This window comes from Phoxinus phoxinus (assembly GCF_949152265.1).
Source record: "Phoxinus phoxinus genome assembly, chromosome: 5".
In the NCBI taxonomy this organism is placed as follows: Eukaryota; Metazoa; Chordata; class Actinopteri; order Cypriniformes; family Leuciscidae; genus Phoxinus; species Phoxinus phoxinus.
The window spans coordinates 20,498,786-20,525,562 of NC_136880.1; the positions used below are offsets into that span (position 1 = coordinate 20,498,786).

The window sequence follows — 26,777 nt, forward strand, 5'->3', positions numbered from 1 at the left end:
AAAGAGAGGGAGAGAGACCTCACTCTGCGGAGCGGGCCTGAGAACGGGGACTGTGTGTGTGTGTGTTGAGGTGGTGGTCTAAAAATAAAATATGCTTTTGCACTAAGCTCTGAATCAGAAAACTCTGAAACAGGAGTTTCTGAAAAGGCAACTGGCCTATTTTATTCATCCATCATCTTCAAAGTTTAAAGACAAATCTCTTAAGATATCCAAATATATCTTAAGAGTCTTTATGTAGGATCATGTGGGCATGCGTTTTTACCACATACTTTTGACTTGTAAGTATTGTTAGTATTAGACCAGTGATTAAGTTATCTTGCTCCTTAAAACAAGTTTTATTTTTATTTATATTAATTATTTATCTTTTAGTGATACTTATGTCACAAAGTGGAGTCATATTTAAATGTGGTATCACAGCCAAACAATAACCATCTGTGAAAAACACAATGTACATTTTAAATCTTATCAACTTAACATATAATCAGAAAAAGGGTGCAGGAATAGGAATACCTTTTTTGTAGGAAAGAATTCATACTACTTATTCAGCAAGAAAGCATCCAAAGTAATTGAAATGTATGATGTTACAAAAACTTATATTTTTCCACAAAGCATCACAACTGTTTCAACATTGATAATAATAACAGAAATGTTTCTTGAGCAGCAAATCAGCATTTTTTAATGTTTTCTAAAGGGTCACTGAAGTAAAGATGCTGAAAATTCAGCTTTGCCAAAATTGCATATTAAAAACCTAGGCATACTGACCCCAAACTTTTGAAGAGTAGTGGATATTTATTTTTTATTTAGATAATTGCAGCTGTGGCCAAAAGCAGATTTTGTTTCGCCAAGTTTGTGTCACACTGTGAAAGTTCCAAAGAGTCAGAAAGGTTCCAAATTCTAAGTAATTTAATGATAAAATAAACAGAATGTGCAACAGTGTGTTCTAAACACAAACAACAGCCGACTCTGAACTGAGGAATCAAAGAACTTAAGCACTAAGGCAAATGAGGTTAGTTAATGATACACAGCTGAACTGAAATAACTAATCATATCAGTAACCATGGTAACCAAGGATTGGTGGGAAAATCAAACAAAGAAACACAGGAACTAAAGAATACAAACTAAAAGTCCATGAAAACTGAAACTAAGATAAAAATAACTGAAAGTCTATGATGGTTTGCTGCTTCAGTATTTGTAGAGTTTTGTTGTTGTTTTGTTAGGCAAAATAATTTTACAGAATTTAAAAGATTTTGGCAGTCGCCAAAATGAATCTTTGTCAGGCAAAGATTTAGTTGATAATTTAATGTAACGATACCTACCGTTCTGCAGTACCGGTACTCGCTTATATCCGGCTGCTTGAAAGCGCTTTAAAACACTGCCGTGAGTGTTTTATTATATTGTTATACTACAATACAATCACATTTTGTGCAGGCTGCTTATTTTATTGTAAATAAAGAAGTCTGACAATGTCACCTGTAAGTATTGTGGTATTCCGCCACGTTTCTCACTGACACGCCAACTCGTAAAGATCAGGGTTTAGAAAATCCCGAGCTTCCATTCAGTAGTCCTTGGGAGCTCTTTGAGATACATTTTTCTTTGCGCTCATACCTTGTGTATAGAGCTCACACATTCTAAATTAAGTTGTTTTTCCTTAAATGGTCAAATACACATACAATTATGTCAAAATGTCTGTCTTGGTGAGTATTCACATAAACACAGTCGGTTATGTCTTACATGAATGTAAATATTTGAGAAAGAAAAAACGCATGTGTAATTGTATATCGGATCTGTGATAGCAGCCTAATACATGCTGTTGTCTGTCACTAAATAACTTTTGTAACTTTTATTGTAAGGATTTACCGGTTTAATTTATTAACAGTGAAGACTATCCAGTGTTATTTTACAATTGATTACTTTATACAATTTCTTTAGTACTTCTGTACCTGACTACTAGCCTACTGTTAGACCTACCTAACTTAAGTGCAAATATTATGAGATCTGAATATCATTGGTTCTTCATCAGTTTTATAGGCAAAGTAATTCCAAATTTCATGCCCTCTTTATTAATTAGTTTTGGGCATGTTGAGTGAGATTCAACCGTTTCATCCAGGTCCCGGTTTCATGTCAGTTTGGGTAGCACACTGCCACTAATCTGTAAACTTTTGAACAGCAGCATATCAAGTACCGAAATGAGCAAAATCATGATATCGTACCGTTTGAAATAAAATGTATGTATTTTCTCAGTACCGGTATACCTTGCAAACATTAGTGCAGAGCAGACAAATCCACAAATAAGTGGACTCCACCCATGGTCTACTTAAGCCAATCAGATAACAGCCACATTGCGCACCAATGAACGCACCAATTGTTTGTGTAAGTGCTCTGTGAAGAGCGCCAAAGGTTTCTTACAACGTGTTTTTTGCAGCGTTTAGCTTTGTAGCCAATCACAGACATATCTGTTGGGTGTGTGAATGCAATGGCTAATCAGATGTTTAAGTTAGTCAGAATTTGCTCAACACTGCTCAAAATGGGAGAGTTTTTGTTTAGCGCAAATCTTTTCATTATAGCCTAACTAACAAAATAAAAAGAGATTCATTACACAGTGTAGACGGCTTCATTGATTAAAACAGGAGTTTGTGTATCTCACATTAAACTCATGTAATTGACAGCTTCTGTGATTATAATGGCAGCGATGTTTGCTTGCTTTCTGTATATAATATGTATTTTTCATACTGCTAACTACACATTGCAGAGTTTCTGGATTGACAACCGTATTTAAATGTGCGACTGAATCTGAATCCTATTGACAGTGATAACCATGGCAATGGACAGCTCGCAGTTCACTTGGGTGGTACTTTGTACTTTGTGTGTTGATGACTGTGTTCATCTGCCACCACCACAGACCATTTTTGACCCAGGAAAAAAACTAAATATATGCAGAGTCAATATTTACAATATTTTTGATGCCATTCTTTATTCATGGCAGTGTTTTTAGGCAGAATTGTGAGAGAGCCACTCCTTTGGATGAAAAGCAACCCCACACATATATGGTCTCAGGATGCTTCACTGTTGGCACGACACAGGACTCATGGTAGTTCACCTTTTCTTCTCCAGACAATAAGGGTGCTCCGATCAGGATGTTTGGGGCTGATTACCGATCACTGGAAGGAGTATTGGCCAATACGGATCACCGAAATAAATAATTGGCCAACTATCTTTAACAACAATGTATTTTAATTATAACAATATTAAGAGATGAGAAAGTATGATGAATTGATAACTCTTTATTTATTGGCAAGCAACATGCAATGTATTCCATTCCCTCTCCTTGAGGTGATTAGGAACCGCTTAGAGCTTAACAAATATATCATTCCTGTGAAAGACTTTTTTTTTAAAAAATAGAACAGTATCAACAGAAAGTAATAAAATGTAAATCAACACTGCATAGCCTTCACTGTATAAATTGAATATATATTACTCCTACTAAATCTATAAAAGAGCAGTGAGTTTTCTTTTTCTTTGTTTTTTGTTGTTTTATAAAGATTAATGACACAGACAGCAACAGCAATATTGGGGTGGTGTCACTTTAAGACAGAATGGAATGGATCCAATATACTGTTACACATGCAACAGTATTTTAAGACCTAATCGACAGTTTAAGTGAATAATCACCAAGATGGGCATTTTGACATTTCTGTCGAATCCGAAGCTCAAAGTTCACTTAGCTTGTCCGTGTTCCGCTCCGTCTCCAAGCAAAAAGTGCTTGAGGAACAGCACTTTTTCACTTAATGCAGTTTTAATAACTCTTTTTATTATCGAGCATGTCCTGCATTTTAGCAACAGTAGACTGTATTTTACAACAATCACTGATTTAGCTGATCTATCTTAAGTTTGGGTTTTTAAGTAGTAACGAAAGGAGACAGGGTGATGAAGCTAATCAGTATATATACTGTATATGGGGATGATTAGGAGGCCATGATGATGGACATAGGCCAATGGGCAAATTTGGCCAGTATGCCGGGGTTACACCCCTTCTCTTCATCCTGGGATTTTTAATGACCACGGTTTAACGTCTCATCCAAAGGATGGTAAAATCGCACAGCCCAAGTATCTTGCTGTCATTGCTGTAGGGTTGCTGTCATTGCAATGTCTCCGCAAAGATGTTGCAAATTTATTGTCCTTTTCAGACACATTTTAGAACTGTCAGACTGATGAATGTTGTGAAGCAATTTTAGCTGTGCATAGAAAATTGTCTCGTGAGTTTTGCTTCATCTCGACTCTTCTGATCGGCATAAAGGCCACTGATCAAACTATATAAAGGTATTATCGGCCGATAACAATCAGCGCCCAATCAATCGGAGCTCCCTTACCTGACAATCGATTTTCCAGAACAGTCCCAAACAGTCGGAAGGGGTCTTCATCAGAGAAAATAACTTTACACCAGTCTTCTGGACATCCATGTACATCCTGCTGAATTTCAGTCTGTCCTTGATGTTTTTCTTGGAGAGAAGTGGCTTATTTGCTGCCCTTCTTGACACCAGGCCGTTGTCATAAGGTCTTGGCCTCACTGTGCATTCAGATGCACTCACACCCGCCTGCTGCCAGTATTGAGCAAGCTCTGCACTGGTGGGGATGCGATTCTGTAGCCTCCTCAGGAGGAGATGGTAAATACAAAATACACAAATCAGCTTAACTCCAATTTTTAAACTCCACCTTATTTGTTATAAAAAAAAGAAATGTTCACAATTGATCTTTGCTTTCAGACACCTGGTAGTATGAACTGTCAAAAGGTTAAAGGAAATAGATATGATTTTTTTTCTTGAAAACTCCACAATATAGTTTTATATACACCAGAAAAGGCATAATTTCCCTCTTCCATGGTTTATCTGATTCTCAGAGCGGCAGTAGGAACAGACAGCTGGACTCAGAACAGATCCAGTCACTAAGCTGTGAAGAACAGTGGCTGTAATGGTTTGTTGAGCTGCTGAGGCCTGTAGCAGCCATATTTCAGAGAGTATCGATCAGACTCTGCCTATCGCCCCCAGCCCTCCCTCCCCTCTGTCCTTGATCCTGTAAAGTAATAACTGAACTCGTGTCAGGGAGGTAATTATCATTGATCTGCTGGAAAAGGTGACAAATTTCACTGTCGCAACAGTGCGTGATTCATGCTTGAGCGTTGGACTAACGGTGAGGGTGCCAAGACTAAATAGCCTCCTCAAGCTAATATACGCAGTGTAACCTTTATCTAGCTGAGGAATGAGAGATCTGATCTTTTGACTGGACCCTCAGCTAAAGACAGCTGTAAACAGTTCTTTCTCCAGCTGTCGTGTAAGCTCGAGGAACGATTAGCATCAAATCACATTTATGGCTTCTGAGGAACTTTTCTGTCTCCCCGAACATTGATCGACCTGGGTTTTCTGGCTGCTTCAACACAAACTGCAGTAGAGAGCATGTAGATTATTGCAGAATGGCTCAGGCGACAGCTCACAACAGAATAACTTTGTATCATTGACACAACAAAAACAAGAATAATTGGCAGCCTCTCTTCAACAAAGTCTGCTATTGAGTTCTCATCCTACTTAGCTAGCAGTCCCCACTGGCAAGAATGGAGCGGAAAGCAGCCGGCATGTCAGGTCATAACAAATGTGTTGGACAGGGCAAGGGGCTAGAAGATTGCCACATTCATCATGAGACAAATGGATGGCATCAGGGTCTTGTAAGCTTACTGCCAGCACTGAGGGTGGAGAGGCTGGAGAGACAAACTAAGCTTCAGAATTCTTTTAATGTCCTCTTGATTACATGATATACTGGATTGGCTTGTGATGATGAAAGTTTTTGCACGATTTTAAGATTAACATTCAGTTTATTTTTTTTAAATTATAAAATTAATGAGAGGTCTCAATTGGTTTTGTGGCTTCTGCTGCTGTTTAGGATTTTAATATGTTTTGAATGTAAAGAATGGCAACTCCCTCACAATATATTACACATAAAAGATATTTTGAAGAATGCTGGGATCCAAGCACTTGCTGGATTTGGAACCACATACTACTTTTACCACATCTTTCTGTGCCAGGAATAGCAAAAGTAGTATGCTAGTGTGTGATTCCAAATTCAACAACTGACATTTTTTTTTTAATATCTTGTATGCTCCACAGGGGGAAAAAATCATACAGGTTTTGAACAACATGAGGATGTTGTAACTAAATGTAACCCTTGACCACAAAACCAAATTGAGATTTATACATCATCAGAAAGCTGAATACATATTCAATACACAAGCTTTCCATTTATGTATTGTTTGTTAGGATAGGACAATATTTGGCCAAGATGCAACTATTTGAAAATCTGGAATCTGAGGGTGCAAAAAAATCTAAATCTAGAGATAATCGCCTTTAAATTTGTCCATTTATGTTCGCGATTTTGCTGCATTCTCACTCACAAAAATAAATGTTTTATATCCAGGGTCACAAATGATGACAGAACCTCATTATGGGTGTACTATCCCTTTAAGGAACTATTTGTGCCTGATCTGACCCTAACTAAAATACTTTTGTTGGTGTAACCTAATGTAGTCAGGTTGTTTCTGATAATGTGTACAAGGACATTAACATGGTCCATTATCACAAAATGGCTTAGTTCGGCTAATGGCTTAGTTCAAAATGACCTAGAATTAGTGCTGAGTCTGAAATATTTCTTCATCGTTTTACATCCTAACTTTAAATTTTAAAATGATGGACAGCCACATTTATTATTCACACATTCTAATGCGCATGTTCAGGTACAGTGGTGATTATTCATAATGATCTGATTCCTAGATTCTTGATACTTTTAAAAACTCTAAATCACAGTCAAAAATCTAAAGCCTGTAAATACTGCAAAAAAGTACACTGTCAAAGCATCTCTAACAGTTCAATACATTACACACTTAAACTCACACACACTCACTCACTTTGTGACTTTCCCGTACTTTCTTGTTAACGGACACCCCTCCCCTCTCTGCTCTCCATTCTCTGTCTCTCTCTCTCTTTCTCTCTCTGTCACTAAGTTTTGATAGATGACTGATTGCCGAGCTGTGCAGGAAGATTTATTAGTGTTTATCCAGTGCTCGGTGGTCACCTGCGGCTTAGAGACCTGGGCCCTGTGCACTATGAACAGGGAGGGTGTGTGCATATGTGTGTGTGTCACTGCGCTTATATGTACACATCTGCAGTACATGATTTTTTGTATGTGTGTGTGTGCGCGTGTAAACGTGGCATGTAGGAGGAACACAGGTTATATATTTCATTATTCCTAGCTGTTTGGATGTCTGGGCACGCTAAACCCAACACTGGCTAATGGAAAAACAAACTTGTGTAAAACCTAATAGAGGTGACTTGTCATGCTAAGACCTGCTCATACAGCCATCCACAAATCTTACCCATAACCCCCATGACCTGTGATTATGGGTTAAGTGGGGTGAGGTTTGGCCGTGTACTCTAATTGTTAGGTTTGATTAGTTTGACACCGTTCTGTACCATTCTGTGGCCTCACATGCACTAGAAGAAGCTAAGGGCGATTTCAAGTCAAGGACAAAGTATTCAATCTTATATACAGTAGATGTTGAAAATGCTTTCTGTGATCCATGAATTTGTCTTTCAATTATGAGTCCATAAGCAGTATAAAAACATGAGTACTTTAATGTGTGTTCTTGCATTACTGTGGTTGGGTAACCACAGTGGGTGGTAAGTACTCAAGATGTTGAAAGATTTACCTCTAAATGTCTGTGCCATTAAATAGAGATGGGCATGAGTACTCGAAAGTGACAGGAATGATCGATCATAGAAATGATGATACATTTTTCTTTATTTTCTGTAGGTTGTAGTAGCATTTTGGGTGGTAACTTGATACCAAGGGTGCGTTTCCCGTACAACTATATAGCTCACTGCTTAACTACCATAGTACGATGCATCGTTGGAGAAATCAACTAGCTAGTCACGACTGTTTCCCCGAAACCGTATGTCGCAAAGTATCGTTCAACCACGTTGGTTTATGACGTCTCGCACGTGGTGGACTAATAACTTATTTTAATTCATCTGTTTGAGATCGAATTAACACTAGATTTTGTCATATAAGTTGCAGACATGGCATCTGAAGACCATTTCTAATTTTTCTCAGTTATTTTGCTTTATTACCAGACTCAATATTTGGCTTGTTCTTACATAGTAGCCAAGAGCACGTTTGCACATGCGCAGTCTTCAAAAACGGTGCCTTAAATCTCTTGACAAACTAAAAGACGTAAATTACATTTGTATGTATTCTAAATAAATAACACGGGTTGTAATGAATGTCAGCTTGCTTATTTTGCTAAAGATAAGGATTTATTCAGTCTACATCTCATGTCAACTAGAAACTATGCTTCTAACCACAGCTCGAGGGCTGTCGTTCCAACCACACAAGTTTGCGATGCTGTTTGCGAACGTTCGTTGGAACGATGGTTTCGGGAAACACCAAATCGTTGAACTGCTGATAACGACGGAACTTGCGACCATAGTTGGCTAACGATGCTTCCGGGAAACGCACTCCTGATTGGTTAGCTTTAGGACAGCATGCTTCCAGACCAGAGAAATAATAACTTCAAAAGCAGGTATGATGCCTGGAATCACTTTGATATTGAAAATACAGATAAGTGTAAGATTTGTAGCACCAATCTATATACATAACATGATAATGAGAACACTATTATAAATAGTTGGATTCTTTATGTTTTAGTTGCCCATGTTTTAGCACAGGAAGAGTAAGAACTAGTAAAGTAGGATCAGGAGTGACTTTACCAGCATACAAGGTGCGTTGAAGCAGACAACATAAAAAGTGCAAAGCTTTAATAAATTCTGAAAATGACCAACACGTTTCAGCTTAAGAGCCTTATTCAGGGTATACAACAGACACAGAAAGAAAACATTTCCATATTAAGTTACCCATACAAAAATATTAACAACAGCTGACAAGCTCCACTCAAGATGTCACACTAATTGGTTAAAAAACATTCACCCAATCAGAAAACATCCTCATCAAATTGGCATGTTTTACCCATTTCTACATCATAAAGTATTAAGTCAAACAACAAGGTCACATAAAAAATAAAGACAGAATCATACAACAAACAATATCACAGAAACTCTTTAAGACAAAAGTCCTCATTCATACCTTTTGGAAACAGACTTAAAATACCACAAGTGTTGCTGGATTCCCTTTTTGCACAGGAAGAGCTTATATACAACGGGAGCTGCACATTCTGACTAAATTAGTTAATTCACTTTTTTATTTGCAACATTTAGTATAAATACAATTTGTAATATCATGTTAATCACATAAATGTATATTTATATGATTGATCTCATATAACATGCGTTTGGTTGAGATAATGACACACATGACACTTATATACAGCCCCCCAGTGCTTATGTAGGCCTACTCGTTGTACTGACCTACTGACGAACAATTTGGAAAAATGCACGTTCTACCAGAAAGACCAGCATGCACAGTTGGAGGCTGGAGCTTCAATGGGAGCTGGAGCTTCTGACGGCAGCTGCAGTGACACAATTTGCCAGCGTTTGGCTCTTTTACTTAGAATCCGGGATGTATTCCACCATATTGCGCGCTGCAGTTTCTCCCATTCATAACTAAAAGGTGTGAACCTTCTTTCTATAGTCTTTGGTATAATGCAGGGGCAGTTCAAGGATTTTTATCCTCGGGGGGTGTAGCCCTCAGAGATAATGTGTTGCAGGAGACCATTGCCTAAGAGGTGCATCTTTACATCGGCAATACAACATTTTTAGAAATTCTATAATGATAATGACCAGTTTTTCTTCAGTACAGTTCAAATCGGTACACTTGTAGGCTACTGTTTGACTAACAGAAAATTGTAATCGTATTAATATGAACATAACACCTATTACTGTTAACTAGCTAAAAAAACTCAAAAATACTTTTTTTTTAATATAAAATATTTACTTGCCCTGACAAAACATTCACTGGCCCTGTCTATAATAAATAAATAAATACAGTTACTAGTTTTTTTTTGTTTGTTTTTTTACCTATGTAACCTATGATACTAATATTTTAGATAACAGTGAAATTTCACAGTTCTCGATTCCAATTTACGATCACAGCAAAAACTAATACTAGCCTAACTGATATAAAGTTCAAACATTAAACACAAGTAAACAAGTCAATAATAAAATAAGAATGAATCACAAAATACAAGCAATGGCACAAATAAATACAAGGGAACAAAGATACAAGTTAACCAATACTTTACAGAGCTTGTGAAAACTGTATTATGTATGAAGTAAATATACACAGATACCTGTGAAAAGCTACAGAAGTTGTTTAAGAGCAATGAGTGATTCTCTCTTTCTTTTGTTGTTTGATTATTAAAGAGATAGTTCACCCAAAAATGAAAATTGTCATAATTTACTCAACCTTAAGTTGTTCCAAACCTGTATGAATATCTTTCTTCTGCTGATCACAAAACAGGATATTTTGAAGAATATGGGTAACCATGTTATTTTATAGACTTCCATAGTATTTTTTTCCCGTACTGATGGGGCCCATTAACTGTTTCAACTTATTACTCAATTTAATTTTCATAATTTATTCAATTTTCAGTCTATTTTATTTTTAACAGTTTATTGTAACTGGTTACAACCTAAATACTGAGTTAAGATGACAGCAAATTTGGCACAGTATGTCAATGACAAGCACAGCACACTCCAGAGCTACATGTTCACATACATGTATAACAAAATAACCTTATTTCTTCCGACATGATTTAACATCTAGGTACTTGTAAAAAGTGATCTGATTATGTTGCATTGGTGGTGATTATACGTGATTCCCATTCCTCTGATTCAGACTAAACAGGATTTAGATTTAGAGTGATCCTGACTCATAGATCTTGTCCGGTATGGGTACATCAAACGAGAACAAAATGAAGTTGTGGAAGTGTTTAAATCGGATGCGTGTCTCAGACAGAGATATTACCTCTCTGTCATCTGAGATAGCGATATCCATCAGTCATAGTGCATGTGATGTATCTACATGAGCGTGTGCGTGTGCCCCTCTGCACATTCATATTGTAAAACAGCGGCCCAAAGCAGCTACGTACACGGTCTTCCTGTAACCTTTCCGATGTGTTGCGGTTATGCTTGACGAGTGAGTGAGACGGAGAGGAGAAGAGGGAAGGCGAGGGTGAGAAAGACAGGCAATCATTTCTCTCTTTGAGGGCAGTGGAGCGGGGAGGCGTGCAGATGAAACCCCATTTTCCTCTGATTAAGTCCTCTGAAAATATTCCATTTGTCAGTGCCACCGTCCTGACGGCTGCCCCCCTCACAGTCAGCCGAGTGTGTCTGTTGACTATGTATCGCTGTGATTTACATCGGTCACTGACAACATCATCTACTCACTAATGTCCTCCACTTCTGTTTGCTCCCTTCCTGCCAAACCTCCCCCTCTCTCTCTCTCTCTCTCTCCTCTCTCTCTCTCTCTCTCTCTCTCTCTCTCTCTCTCTCTCTCTCTCTCTCTCTCTCTCTCTCTCTCTCTCTCTCTCTCTCTCTCTCTCTCTCTGAGCACTCAACAGCCTATTTTAGCTTGATCTGCCCTCATTGCAAGGTTGGCTGCTGTGATTTTCTCAAAAAAAAAAGAAAAGAATAAAGGGCCTGTCTCTGTCATAGTCACTCTCAATGTCATCAATTTCAATTTCCAATCTCCTCTTCTTTTTTTCTCGCTCCCACCTTAGCCAGCCTTTCCTGCCCCTCTTTCTCTCAGGGAATATTTCTCGTTGTGCTTTTTTTTCTTTTCCTCCCTCGCTTTCTCTGCCCCACGGCCCTCACCTCCGTTCTCCTCTCTACACCTATTACCCATTACCTAGGCCCGTGCTTTCTTAGGCTTTGCGAAATAGAATGCAATTTCTCCTCGCTCGCCTTGTGATGAGAGCCAAATGAAAGATCATTAATATTTTGTTTAAAAAAAAACACAACAGAATTGCCTCTTGTATTTGATCGTTGTTGTTGTTCCCCTCCTGCTTTCCTCCATCATTACGCTCTCTTACACCTTGCGCATTTGTTTTACACTGTCATCTAATGATCAACCCTGCCTGTGCCCCCTCCTGTACCAAAAGAAACCACAAAAACTCTACCTGCGCAGACGTGTAAAGGGTTTTAAGATTGAAATGAAGCCGGCAGCGGAGATGGGGCCACAAAACGTAGTGACGAACATTAGCGGCCCCAGAGAAACCGAACTATGTCTCGGGATGTCATTTGTAAGAGGTTGTGACAGGTTGATGAGGTGTGTTTAACTTTTTTTGAGTATGAGATTTCTTCCTTGCAATGTCCACTGGACAGTCCTGGATATGCATGTGTGAATTTCTTTCCAGTTTCAAGACTCGGAAAGAGTTGAAGAAACAACAATCAGACACCTGAAACTGTATGCATAATTAACAAATGCATGTTGGAAAGAGAATGCGAGAGGAAAAAGCAGACGAAGAGGGAGAGAGGGGGAGAGAGAACAGTTGTAAAATTTAATTTGGAAATCAATCAGTATTCATTAGCCCACGGGGCATCCATTTACTCCTCCCTCCATCCCACACTTTCTCTCTTTCTCTCTCTCATTCCCTCGCTAACAGAACGTTTCTCCACTCAGCATGGCACCAGTCGTACTCACTGCTCACCCAGCCATTTCCTGCTTCCTCGCTGCCTCGCTCTCTAACCAAACTTTACCCACCGCCCGCCTCCCCTCAGCCCTCATTAGCATGCCATTAGCATTTCATTTGCATGGCCTTTTTTTAGAACTTCCCTTGTCTGCTTTAATTTTTTTTTCTGTTCACATTCGAGGAGAATGTCAGAATGGAAAGTCCTGGGAAGGCCTGTGTGACGGTCCCACTGAAGTAAAGTCTGTAATGACTGCCGCTGAAAAGAGCCATATGCAAAACTCTGATCATGAAGGTCTGATGAGAATGAGCAAATCAAATTATGCTAACCTAAGTATTTGATCTCTCAAACTTAAATACACTTTCTTTTTTTTAAAGGATCAGGGTCTCTTGTGTTCACTAAGGCTGCATTTTATTTGATTAACAATACAGTAAAAATTGTAATATTGTAAAATTATTACAATTTAAAATAACTGTTTTTCTGTTTGAATATACTTTATAATGCAATTTATTCCTGTGATCGCAAAGCTGAATTTTCAGCACCATTACACCAGGCTTCAGTGTCACACGAGCCTTCAGAAATCATGTTGATTTGATGCTCAGGAAACCTTTCTCATTATTATCAATGTTGAAAACACCTGTGCTGCTTTAATATTTTTTTGGGAAACCGTGATACTTTTTTTTAAGGATTATTTGATTAATAGAAAGTGCAAAAAAACTACATTTTGAAATAGAAATCTAGAAATGTACAAAAAAACTCACTTTTGATGCATCTTGTCAATTTAATGCATCCTTGCTGAATAAAAGTATCAATTTCTTAAAAAAACACAACTTTTGTAGTTTTTCTGTCAGTGTCCCATTAAAAAGAAAGATAAAGTTTTACCTTGTTACTTTAGGTGTTAATTGACTTGACTTTCACTTTTAATATCCCCTGATTTCTACAGCATATTCTTTATAAAGCCTTATTTTCTGTGACTAAACTTGCTTATGAGTGATTTTCGTCTCTCATTCTCTCTCTCCCTCGCACACACTCTCAAAGGGGGTAATTAGCAGGCTGTCAAGAAAGGAGGTAGGGTCACACAGGCAATTAAGAGTGTGACAGCTTCGTGGGGCGTGTGGTGCAGTGTAAGGTCTCTGCTGTCAGACTGAGGGCCGATGCGTGAGCAAACACACACACACCTCAGTGGAAGGAACATCTCTGATTGATTAAGAATCACTCTCATTTACTGCCTTCCTTAACAACCACAAAAGCAGCATTGATAAGACCAACAACAAACTCAAGAGATTTTGTTGATGATTTTATTTTAAATTAGGATTAAATTAAGCATCTGTGGATGATGAGCAATAATGTGATGGAATGATGCAGTGAAGGATTCCGTCTCTTTGTCTCGCTGTGTTGTAGGCACGGTAACATGCTGTGCGGTAATGCCATTGTAATTTGCCAGTCATTGGTTGCAGCACTTATTTCAAGCTCACAACACCATCAAAGTCCCAGCAAGGAGCCGATCTTCCACCGAACATTTCATAACGGTAGAATTACTGCCAATGAATCATCAGAGAATGACGCTTGAAATTTACCCACAATAGAAAGACCCTGATGTATAAATAGCAATTAATTCTGCAAGTTGACGCGAAAATTGGATTTTAAGAGATTTTGAGCTGTTTTTAATTCTGAGACACCATAAGAACCTCTTTGTCAGATGCAAAGATCCCTATAATCCATCAATAACTCAACTCACTGGAGGGTGGGAGATAAGTTGACATTGACTGCAGATGCAGTTTAAGAGTGTCCCCTAAAACTCCATTAAAAAAGCGATGCTTTAGTAGGTACACATTCGGCATGGTTCAGGGGGGAACGCTTTTTCAATCTCTTCCCTATCATTTTTGAATATCATTAGTCAAAAGCATTCCATTTTCCATGCTTGCCAGCTCAAGCCCCAGAGAGATACGGCAGAGAAAGAGACGGAGCTGGAGAGAAAGAGAAATAGGAAGGGGGAAGCGAGCATGAGCACGAGAGAGAGAGATATCCAAAAGTCTGGTGATTTATGGCAGTGTGTCTGAGGGCCGGTTCTGCGGCGACATTAGTAGCTGATGAGAAGAACATGTTGGGGGATATTAGCAGTCAGTTATCATTTCCAATCACACACACAAACACACTCCCCTCAACCTCCAGCGCCCCCATAAGCGTGCGTGACAGGCGGCGAGCCGGCGCTCTCTCTCGATGACTGGACTCGATCACCTGTGACAGTTTTGATTTGATGTCACTCCCCCCCCCTCCCCACACGCCGTTTGTCTGAGCGGTTAAAAGGTAATTGTGTGACATTAGCATGGAGAGAGGGCTCTCGCTTTGTCTCCGAACGAGGCGCAAGTTGGGACGGGGGGTATGTGTGCGTATGCGGCAGTTATAAATGGCCTCCATTTCCCAAACCGCTCCGTTCTCCATTGTGGAACGCGTCGCCGCAGGGCAGAAGGGGGTGTGTGGGTAACCGGAGCTGAGAGAAGGGCTCTCTCTCTCTCTCTCTCTCTCTCTCTCTCCAGGGACACGTGGTGACAACACAGGTAGTCTGGTATCAGTCAGAAATATGACCATCTTCTCATCATTATCTGTTGGTATGTGAGTGACTTTATGTCTGCATGCGTGTGCGTGCGTTCTTGTTTTGCCAGAAGAGCGCCATGCATTGCAACGCGCTGAACACTTGAGTTTAAACTGAAGCCGTAGCGGATTGGTCATTACAAGTGGTGTCAACAACATCATGATAATAATAAATTCACAATAAAAAAAACCAACAACAGTAAATTATTTTTATGTATCACATTCGATGTCTCAGGGCTCAATGATCTGGAGCAGGGGTCTTCATCAGGGGGTCAGCGGCATCACTGTAGGGGACGTAGGCGGACCGCACAATTATTGTTTGATCTACAACATTTTTTAAATGTAAAACAAAAATATGACTAGAGATAATTTGCCCAAATTTTTTTATTTTGTCGTCAGAAAAAACACATGTTGTTCCAAACCTGTTTGACTTTCTTTCTTTTGTGAAACTTTTATATTTTTTGGGTGGAAAATGTAGTTTTATGTGCATATAATGAAAGTGAATAGTTCAATTTTGTTTGGACATTTTTAAATTAACATTTACACTACCATTAAAAAGTTTGAGGTCGGTATGATTTTTTTGTATGAGACGTATGGTCTACATGGCTGCATTTATTTTATTTTTGTATGAGACATATGCTCTACATGGCTGCATTGTATTTGATCAAAAATACAATAAAAATAGTGATTTTGTGAAGCACTTTTGAATTTTCAGCATCATTACTCCAGTCTTCAGTCAAGTCAAGTCAGAAATCATTCTTATATGCTAATTTTAATGCTTAAGAAAAAACATATTATTAGTACCAATGTTGAAAACAGTTGGAAGAAATATTTTTGAAGAATCTCTGATACATTTTTTGTGATCCTTTGATATTTTTGATCCTTTGATATTTTGTAACATTGTAAATGTCTTTCCTGTCACTTTTGATCCATTTATGGAATCCCTGCTGAATAAAATATAAATTCTTAAAAAATATACATGTATTATTAACCCCAAAGTATTGAATGGTAGTGTATGACTGTGTGCGTCAAACAGAAAAAAGGTACAAAAGCTGTCACTGGGGCGGTACCCTTTCCAAAGGTAAATATTAGTACCAAAAATTGTAATTGTACATATTAGAACCTTTTGATTTATTTTCTGAGAGTGTACCATTAAATTTAATTGATGTGCAAAGTAAGCATATTATCAACATATGTAATTGAAAACAGTGTTATCAGAGATCAATATACCACCGTTTTGTATAACATGTACCAGAGGGTCCCTGCTCTGTTTCTCTATCCACCAAGGGGTCCTGAAAAATGTTGAAGAGCTATGAGCCTCCACAGGCAAGGAGATGCTAAGATGCCTAACACCATTTGTGCTCATGTTGGAAATCCAGGTTAAGTTCTTCCTCAAGGACACAAGAAAAGAGCCCCACCTGAGATGTCAACCTAAAACGTGTACTCAAAAGCAAGCCTGTACACTCGTACCCAGCGTGGAAAGGGCTGTGTGTGGTTCGCACTAAAACCCGCCACAAGACAGGGATGTCCTGTCTGCGCTTACCTCAACAGGCATCTCTCACAACTCTAAACTCACAGGGTGCTCGACCAACAAATGATTCTTCTCCAGTGACTCCAGGACACAAGCTTCTTAAATATTGATGAATTCCAATAGGCTCCCATCCCTCAGCTTCAGGCAGATGGGTGATAAACTGTCAGCCATTAAACACACCATGCAGAGTGTGAACAAACATCTCTAATCACAGCCTCTTAAAGACTCTTAATGAGCTGATGTAATTAGCCAGCACAGAGTAAATCTTTTCTGTCCCGATCTGTTTGCCAGGCTAATTTGTCTGGTATAGATTAGTGGATGAGAGGAGAGCTGATGGGGCTGTTTGTGTGTGTGTGTGTGTGTTGCCAGTTCACTCATTGATCTGTTAGGGATGCAACCTGATGTGATTCCTGGGTCAGATATCGCTCTTATCTCTATCACGGCCTGCACAATACAAAAAAAGCCATCGTGTTAGTGTGCAGCAAAGAAAAGAGCCGGCCCCCGGCACTTGCGTACGTTTACAATCCATCCTTTTTAAAAACACCAACCCTCTCACGCAAATCTGATAACAGTAATAGTTCTATTGTGAGGCGATTTCCCGCTCAAGTCCAGCCTTGATCCTGAATATGTCCTCCTCTCCTCCACCGGTGTGGATTGTGGTGGAATAAGCCGCAATCCTCCTTTCTGTTTGAAAAGAGAGAGAGAGAGAGAGAGAGAGAAAGGAAAAATCCGAGAGGATCAAGAGCCGAGAGAGCGGCTGGAGAATCGGATCTGGCGGCGAGGAGAGTTAAGGAGTGGCCTGTCCTATTTCTGACTGCACTCCCTCGTCCAGCCACAGAGCCGTGCTAGTCCACTTCAGGCTGCTGGGGACGCATTCCTCTACATCACAGGCTCATCCATTTGCTTTTGCTTTTTTTCATCTCAATCCTGGATTTAGGGAGATACAAAGCTGATTAAGCAACAAAAGCATATGGGAAGATAAAAGACACTTAGGTAATGGGTTTTGACAGCCTCTTTGGCATGGCAAAAAGGCTCATCCTCTTTTTCTTGCTTTGCTCCAAATATGTTTGTTATTCTGTTTCTTTGCCAACTACTTTTGAGGTGGTTAGGGTGGGGGAAGGGGTAGACGGTGGAACTTTGTAGAATCTTTGCTAAGCCGTATCCACAAAGTCAGTAACACTTGTGTAAAATAAAAATAGGAGTGGGAATGATATCATCATCAGTAATTCTCTGAATTGACAAAAGGCAGTGAATTATGACCTATATGTGCCATTACAATGCATTTTCACAAAATGTATGGGGGTTTGTAACCAATTAAATGTGGGTTTCAACTTTAAAAATGACCATGCAAATGCAAAATTTAAGGTCCAGAGGCAAAAGTAAACAATTAGTATGATCAAACTTGACTTTGAGCTAAAATAAAAAAGCTTATTAAAATTAGACAATTGTTTTTTTTTTACCCCTTGATGCTATAGATTTAAGATTTTAAGCAATAAGCTACAAAAAGTATAACACAACATGCTACGCTAAAATAATCTACCATAACATATATAAAAACATGAACAATTTAACTTTTTATAATATCTTTTCAAATATCTTTGTTTGAAATCATGGCCATCTATACAAAAAAAGCGTAATCTATTATGCCTAATTAAATGATCACTTAATTATTAAACTATTAATTAAAATTATTCATTATTATCATACAATAAAATAAATGTATATAAAAAAAATCTCAATCACTGCTAAATTAGTATATGTAGTATATGAAAAAAGACGTGTTATTTACGTTCTTTTAAAAGGACATTTCAATAACCCTATGTCAGCGTAACAGAACAAATTCTATTAATTTACTGGATGCAAAACGTGAAATGTTGACACCAAGACAGAGTGGCATTTACACCATCTTAATATGTCATTCACTCCACGAAAATCAGACAAACACCTTCCTAAAGGCCACATGGTCAGTCAAAAGCTTCTTGTCAATACCACTTAATGCTGTAGATTTGTGGCTTTGTGCGAGGGAAAAGAAAAAACATATTTATCTTATTTCTCCATACATTGTCGAAAATAATAAGCCCTGGAAGATGCTTACTCACTTAGTCAAGATCGAGAGCAAGATAACAGAATGTGGATTAGAGCGCCGGGGTGATTAGGACTGTTTGTGTCCGTGTTTGTGTGCGAGCGGAGTGGCTGGAAGCTGAGTGGGTGGGTCGCCCGGACTGTAGGAGTGAGGGAGTATTAATCCGCGCTCAGTGGGAGCAGGACCTCGGCAAACAGCTCAAGCAGACAGAGCTTAAGGAAGGCCAAGCCTGAGAGAAAGTCCTAAATCTTCACATTAGCTCCCCACGTTTCTTCTGCCGAACTCGTAAGCTCTTTTTCTAAAGAGAAGCACAAACAAACCACCCCCCTCCCCCCCTCCGTGGCTTCCAGCTCCAGCCCATGAGAAGGCACACCACCCTAAAGTCGACCCACCGCCAGACAACCCCTTCCACAAGCCCGCTCCTTACTTGCTGAGAGTCATGAAATCAGGGGGATTTGGAACGAGATTGCACTGGGTCTCTAAACCTCCAGAGCAGGAGAAAGAGGGAGGGAGGCGCTTCAGATCTCTAAGAGTCCTCTTCCAAAACGACGGCACTCCTCAAAATCGCATCATGGCTCTCTAAGCCCTGGCCCACTTTACATATTAGGTAAACCCAAGTTCAGGTGATTTTACAGTGAGAGGGCCAGGCCTCCAATGTTTGAAGAGAAAAAGATTCAGCATGTGACAACAGATCCAAAGTCAAGACTTCCCAGAATATAATAAATATGAAAAGTTCCTGAGTTTTAATCACAAGGCATCATATATTTCAGTATGTTCATCAAGTAGAGGAAATTAGGCTCAGTGGCACAACAAGATGGAATGATCACATTGCCGCTTTGCAGAATCGAAATATAAATTGGATTATGGCTTCGGGTGTCGGGAAGTCACGGCTCATTTGATGCGTTTCTCAACGAACGTTGCTTTTTCTCCTAATGATGAGATGTATTAAGCACAGAGGCGTCTCGAGTTTAATTTTTCAGCACCTATTGTCTTACACCGTTTCGATTTATAACATTTTATGTGCGCCAAAAGCTAATAATTAATAGTGTACTCATTATAACTTTGACAGACAATCAGGGAAGTAAATGAGAATGCTCACATTATAAGATTTGATGATGTCATGTTTGAAATCAGAGAAATTAGTGTTTTTGGTATTTTTGGTGGTGGTATTGTGGCAACTTAAATTTTCCCTAGTAAATTTCATAAATTAATTGCAATGAAATAACACATTGAGTGACATGTACAATTTTGAGACAGAAAGACTTAAATAGTATTCAACTCCAAACATACTCCAAAATAATTTGTACATTGAGTGCATCCCAACCCGTTATATCTGACTTGGCGAGACCAAAACATTACTAAGTAATGAGTATCCATTCTGAGGCCATGAGGAGTATTTAAATGCTATCGATAATCTAATCTGCAGAGGTGCGCGTCGACTTCGCCGCTCCGATATTGATCACAGAGAGAGGGCAACGGAGGATGAGGGTTGAAATAAGTTTTCTTTTAAGGATGGAAATGACTCCACTCATGAGAGGAGGAGGAGGGGGGGAAGAGATGGAGATGGAGAGAGGATGACACTGGAAGAAGGACGAGGACAGCGTCGGGCTGAAATGAGGGGAATCCATAGAGATTGTGCCGTCTATCTGCTTATAGCCCCGGGCGACTGGGGGAGTAAAGTTGCTAATGATCTCATCGACGTCAAATCTCTGCGATGTCAAACGGCAAGGAGGTACATCAGGGAAATGAGACATTGGACACCATATGTCCTGAGGTGTATCAAGGGTCCAAAGTTACTTTACAGCCAGCCAGGCAGCCAGATTAAATAGAGACAGAGCAGATTCTCTTAGGATGCACAGGTCCCTTACACCAGCACTGGCTCGCTGAGCTGATGCTAATAACTAATGAACTACATGATAATGACTCGGCAGTGTAAGTAAAATGGGGGATGTTTTAAACAGGCCATAAAAATAGTATTATTCATTTTTTTGGTTTCACCCAAAAAAGAACAATTGGGTTTAACAATCTGAGATTAGTGAAAATGTTTTCCTCAATCCTTTAATAATAATTCATTACAAATTATATGGTCTGTGTTACAATCAGGGCTTGACATGAACTTTTTTTGCTCACCAGCCACCGTGGCTAGTGGTTTTCCAAAGTTACTAGCCTCTCAGCATTTTCACTGGGCACTTTTGACATCGATACCATGGGGGAAAAACTGCTATATAGATATTTTCAATATTATCTCATAATTTGGCAGCATGTATATTAGGCTGCTGTCACTTTAAGACCTTTATGTACAGTACCATTTATAGTTACACGTGCGTTTTCTTTCTCAACTGTTTATGTTCACTTAAAACATAACTGACTGTGTTTACGTGAATACAAGACCGGCATTTAGACATTATTTTTGTGTGTATAAGCGCTATAAGCAGCGAAACAGAACTCAATTTAATACTGAGAGGCGGCTTAATGTGACTTTGGGTGTGATCATAAAATCTGCTTGAATGAGTAAAATTATGCGCAATCCCACACCGAAATTCAAGCCCTGTAGCACCAACAATGTTCATCCGGAGCAAATGAAAGGAGTGAGTGAGGGGAGGCGGGTTTGTGTGTCAACTTGCTGTCTGAGAGATCATCAAGAAAGCACAGCTGGTATCGTATGTCTATTCTGCTGAAAATGAGTATTGGAAGTGTTTAGATATTTCAGTATCGATATGTATCGTAATTTTGAGAACACTACATTGCACTTACCGTAGTTTATTATTTCAGATGCCTTTTTAAAAGATTACACTCTAAAAAAAGATGGTTATTTAAAGATTCTTTACACGTAGTAACAGTTCTATTTAGAACTGTATCGTCCTGAAGAACCCTTTATATGCTGAAATGGTTCTTTATGTTAGAGTTTAGGGTTCTTTATTGCCGCCTTTTTGTTTTTCAAATCTGTAACTGTCAAAGCCTCCTCATTACTGATTTTCTGGAGCTCAGCTATACAACTACACAGACTGTCAACATACTCTCAACAGGTAAATGATTCTTTCTTAAAATGTTTATAAATTATTACTTTAAAAATGGTAACAATTATTTCCTAACAATCATGTCTTTGTCTCTTTTTAGTTTAACAGAACATGTGTGAGTAGCTCTGTTCAGTTAATGATAAAGTTACTCATCTTCTCCACAAATTAAGTGACAGAGATATGGAATTTATGATCCATATTGTTTGATTTTTTTATTTATTATGACTTTATGCCTAAACACACAAAAAAACATTAAAGCTATCCCATGACTTTATATCACTTTTTCCTTTTAACATGGTATTAAGGGCTCATACTGTCCATTTTCGATAATTTTGGCCTTCATGAACATAATTGTTTTTACATAATCAAATGGAAGAGACACAATGTAACTCTAAACTCGATTGTGTATTTCAGATGCTGTCACGTATCATAACCTCATCGTCTGCAGAGTGAAGCTGCCACTCAGAATACACACATAATGAAGGACGTAAAGACATCATAGGGATTGTGAAGATATTTCACTGCAACTTGGTCTTCATTACATCTATATCGTGTTCAATGTCAATAGTTATTTATTAATGTATTCAGCTAACAACTGTTGTTAGATCATTTTTGCTATAACCTGCCATGTCAATACAAAATAAATGTACCTCAAGTAATTGACACAACATGCTGTTTTTTTAAAACCTAAAAAGAGTCAACAAGATATTAGATTAGCAGATAGAGGACTAAAAAAAACTATATTATTAAATTATTTATAAAAAATAATAGTAATATTAATAATATGAAGATACTAATATTGAAAATAAATATTGTTGAACAGGTTATTTATACCACCATATAGCACTTTCAAACAAAGCATGGTTCTTTATGGAACCTTATAAAAAGGGTTCTATTTAGCACCAAAAAGGGTTCTGCTCTTGTTACAAGCCAAGAACCCTAATTTGGTATTGTTTAGAACTATTTTTCTTAAGAGTGTACAATTTAAAAATTTATGTAGAATTCGACCCGCCAGAGTGGCTAGTAAGAGTGACTGTTACACGCCACCACTGAAATCCACCTGCATTTGGCGGGTGTTAATATCAAGCCATGATTACAATATTAGAAAAAATTAAAAACGTATTTGTGTCCCTTTTGCAGTTTTACTAACACGAAGTCTTGTGCTTCAATGGAAGCAAGAACATCGGATCGTCTGGACAATCCTAAAATGTTCTGTTCTGTTTCATGAATTCAAGACCGTCCAAGACACAAACTGTATATTCATAAAACAGACAAGTAAATATCTCTGTTTATTAAAAACAAATGTGTTTTTCTGGTGAGGATTAGTATGGTACAGTGCTGTCAAATACTAAAACAAGCAAACAGAGATCAATTTCCAACAACATATGTCCAGATGGACATAAGAAAACGAGTTGGTCAGTGGTGGTCAACATCTCACCCCAAAACATGTTTCTCTGAGCCGTGATCACACTAATCTTCTACGTGTTGTGTTTAAAAGGGGAGTTTATAGAGATTACCAGTGAGAGTGAGAAAAATACGCTATACACACACAGATGCCAAAGCTGGAGTCATAGTACAATCTACATCACTACACTTCTGCCAGTTTTATAATGCAATTGAAAGGTAAACATTTTAAAATAGAAAATATTTTCACTAGTCCATCAGTCGCTAAAAAACAACAGCGGATGTGAACGCTTAGAGTTATTTGCATGGAAATAATAGCACTTCAGGACAATTTGTAGCGGCCAGGTCCTCAAATGCCTATATCCGTTCCATTAAAACGATATTTATTTATGCACATTCCTATGATGACCATAATTTTTTCCTCTTTTGCATCATAAGGAGTTTTTCAGCATAAAGCTCAGTTCTGAAAATATTTTTATGGCCTATATTTATTCACAAAGCAGAAAATTCCACTCTGGGCCTATAAATAAATAAATATAGCAGACGCTCTAAATAAATGGATGCCTTAATAAGGTTAACTATTTTGGCTTTTGAGAGGCTTCTCATATTTTTCCAAGGGCCTGGCCAAATTAATGACAGTAGATCTAATGCCATTGCAGTACTTGGGAGTGTGTCCAATTCTTTAAGGCACGCCGTTAATATAGACTTTGAAAGAGATTGATTTGAACATCAAACAGTACCTTATAGGCTGGCCTCTTTCAAGCTGGTGGGGTTTAAAGTTCTGGTGTCAGCACTGGAGCTCAACCTGCTGTGTAGATTAACATAATTATGCTCGGAGGAATTCAGTGGTATAGTAACCATAACGACCCATCCCTGAGTTTAGGATTGGGAAGAGGCCTGACCCTATGGATCAAGGATCAAAAAATTATGATTACCTAATAAATAAAATGCTGTGGAATCAGTTTAGAGCGTGAATTGCTCTTTTTTTTTGGGAGGGGAGCAAACTATTTTTTTGCGCACTGAAATAGTTATTGCAGCATTCATCATTTTGTTGTTAATTGAATATGAGTCTATGTCTGTTCATTTTTTAGATTGATTAAAATATTCCTCAATCTCAAAATGGTTTGATCTCAGAAGGAAGTCATGGTTAAACGTGAAAGCCACTAACTGTGGAGACTTTCCTAAGTTATGAGATCATCTTATGAAGTGCTACTCAAACTTAACTTTGATTGGGAGTGATGTCAGGACAAAACGTCATCATTCATTCACAAAGAGACAAATGGTCTGCTCTACAGGAAAAGGTCAAGCATTGACCGTGAAGGTTGAATCTGTGCCTGAACTGGACTCGTGTCAAGCTTATAAAAGGGCACAAAAACAGAGTGCATCGCTCCTGTGGTTGGACGTTTTACGATGAATGCAGGGATGCTACATGAAGACGTGAAGATGTCATAAACGGCACAGTGGACTGAATAATGGACATGAGGAGATTCAGTCATTCTTAAGAGGCTCAGCTGATGCATGTAATCAACCATTATTACCCGAACCAATACAAAGTTAATCCTATTGAAAAGATATTAATAATGAGAGAGTTCAGACAGATACGCATTTAACGTAGCATGGACGCACTTGACAAATTCCAGTGTCAGTAAATCAGTGTCTCTGAAACCGCGAGGATTCTGATTCTTCCGCCGGTTCCCCCGAAACATTCCCTCCTCCATCCATGCAGCTGCTCCTCAGCATCCACCCCTCCACCGGCGCTCCGGCCTCAGGCAGTCCCGGCTTGAGCCAGCCCTCCGCGGCTAATCACCCTTTCCCAAGACACTCCTCATCAAGACAGCCTTTACAACAGATCAATCTTCTCCTGACAGTTCATTTAGACTGAATTAATTTGGAATTAGGGGCCATTACTGCAATTGGCAGCCACTGATATTCCCAGGACTCTCTCTGTTATCCTCTCTGTATGGGAACAGGCCTTTGAATTGACTAGATAAGGTTCTTTTCTCTTTTTTTAAGTGCTGGCTTAGCTGAGCAAAAAAATTCGATTGATTAACCAAGTCATCATTGTGCTAAATTGTCTATAGCTATGCTGTTTTTGTAGGCGAGCGATATTATTATTTTATTGCGCTGATGACATTAAAGATGTGGTCACGGATAATGTCAATAAAAATGATGCCTCAATGTTAAATTTAAAATAATGTTAATAATAAAATAAAATGATATAAATTATTAGATTATTCCACAATAAAATAGAAATAGAGGAGAATATTATTTCATTTTTTAGTTCGTTTGTATTATCTAATAGAACATATGTATTTTCATAGTGATTTAAGTACCCTATTTTAGCTAACACTACAATAATATTTTAACAATAGGCTAAATTATAGTGTTATTACTGTAGTGTTAGCTTTATATTCGCATTTAGATCAGTTATTATTATTATTTTAATTATTAATATTAATAATTATTGTTTACTAATATACTAATAATAATAATGTATTATTAATACCTGCATGCTTTTTCCTGTGATTGTGTGATTGATAAGATCTCCCATATAACTAACGAATCATTTTTGTTTAGGTGTAAACTTAAAAATAACCAATTATATATTGGGGGCAATGTTTGTAATATTCTGGTCTCGTTGTGTAGTTTTTAAAAATCCTTCTCATCTAAGGTGTGCAGCTCTGGTTCATGAACTCAATGTGGGTTTTGCAGTGCATGCTGGGAGTCCATGGGGTTCATGGTCAGTGACCCAGCGTGCTGGAGCCCGAACAGCATGGCGATACCTCTTTAAAGAGCTTAACGCTCAACAGCATCCTTAATCTCTTTTCAGCACTAGCCCAGGGAATCCCTCTCTCCTCAAAAAGGGACAGGGAGGAGTTCAAATCTCAGCCACTGTATTGCATGGCAGGTCTCAGAAAATGAAAAAAAGCCATAGTGAGTAAAAGTAATCAGCCCAATTCAGATCAGTGTGTCCTTCTTCCTCCTTAAAGGGATAGGTCACCTAAAAAAGAAAATTCTGTCATCATTTACTCACCCTTAAATTCTTCCAAACCTGTATGAGTTTCATTCTCCTGCTGAGCACAAAAGAAGATATTTTAAAGAATGTCAGTAACCAAACAGTTGAGGGACTATGGGACATACTATGGGAGTCAATGGTGTCCATCAACTCTTCGGTTACCAAGAAAACTGAATTGGGTACAAGGGAATTTGCCTGTGCTTTAGAAAGGTGTAATATGCAGTATTGTTTCATGTGGACATAAAATCCAACAAAAACTACCCTTTTCTAGCTATGCCTAGCTTTAAAATATTTTGGCAGGTAAAAAATGTGTGTAAAAAATATTTTTTAAAAACCTCATCCTTGAGATGCAGTTACTGAGAAACATCCTTTCATTGTGACAACTAGCCCCGGTCTCCCTTAATAGCAGTCTGGGAACCATTTGAAGTAATAAAATCATTAACGGACTCTT

At 38.4% G+C, this 26,777-nt stretch overlaps 1 long non-coding RNA gene across 4 annotated transcripts in view; it reads left to right on the plus strand.

The window, feature by feature from the left end:
• The window catches only part of LOC306999459, a 65,114-nt gene that overhangs the window by 12,298 nt on the left and 26,039 nt on the right, over positions 1–26,777 (plus strand). The window contains exon 5 of one of the 4 annotated variants that reach the window (XR_013797860.1): positions 22,321–22,438. The exons of the other annotated variants lie outside the window; for them this stretch is intronic. This is a non-coding gene — a long non-coding RNA (uncharacterized lncRNA). Of the gene's footprint in view, positions 1–22,320; positions 22,439–26,777 lie in introns of those variants that run through there. 4 annotated transcript variants of the gene reach the window in all.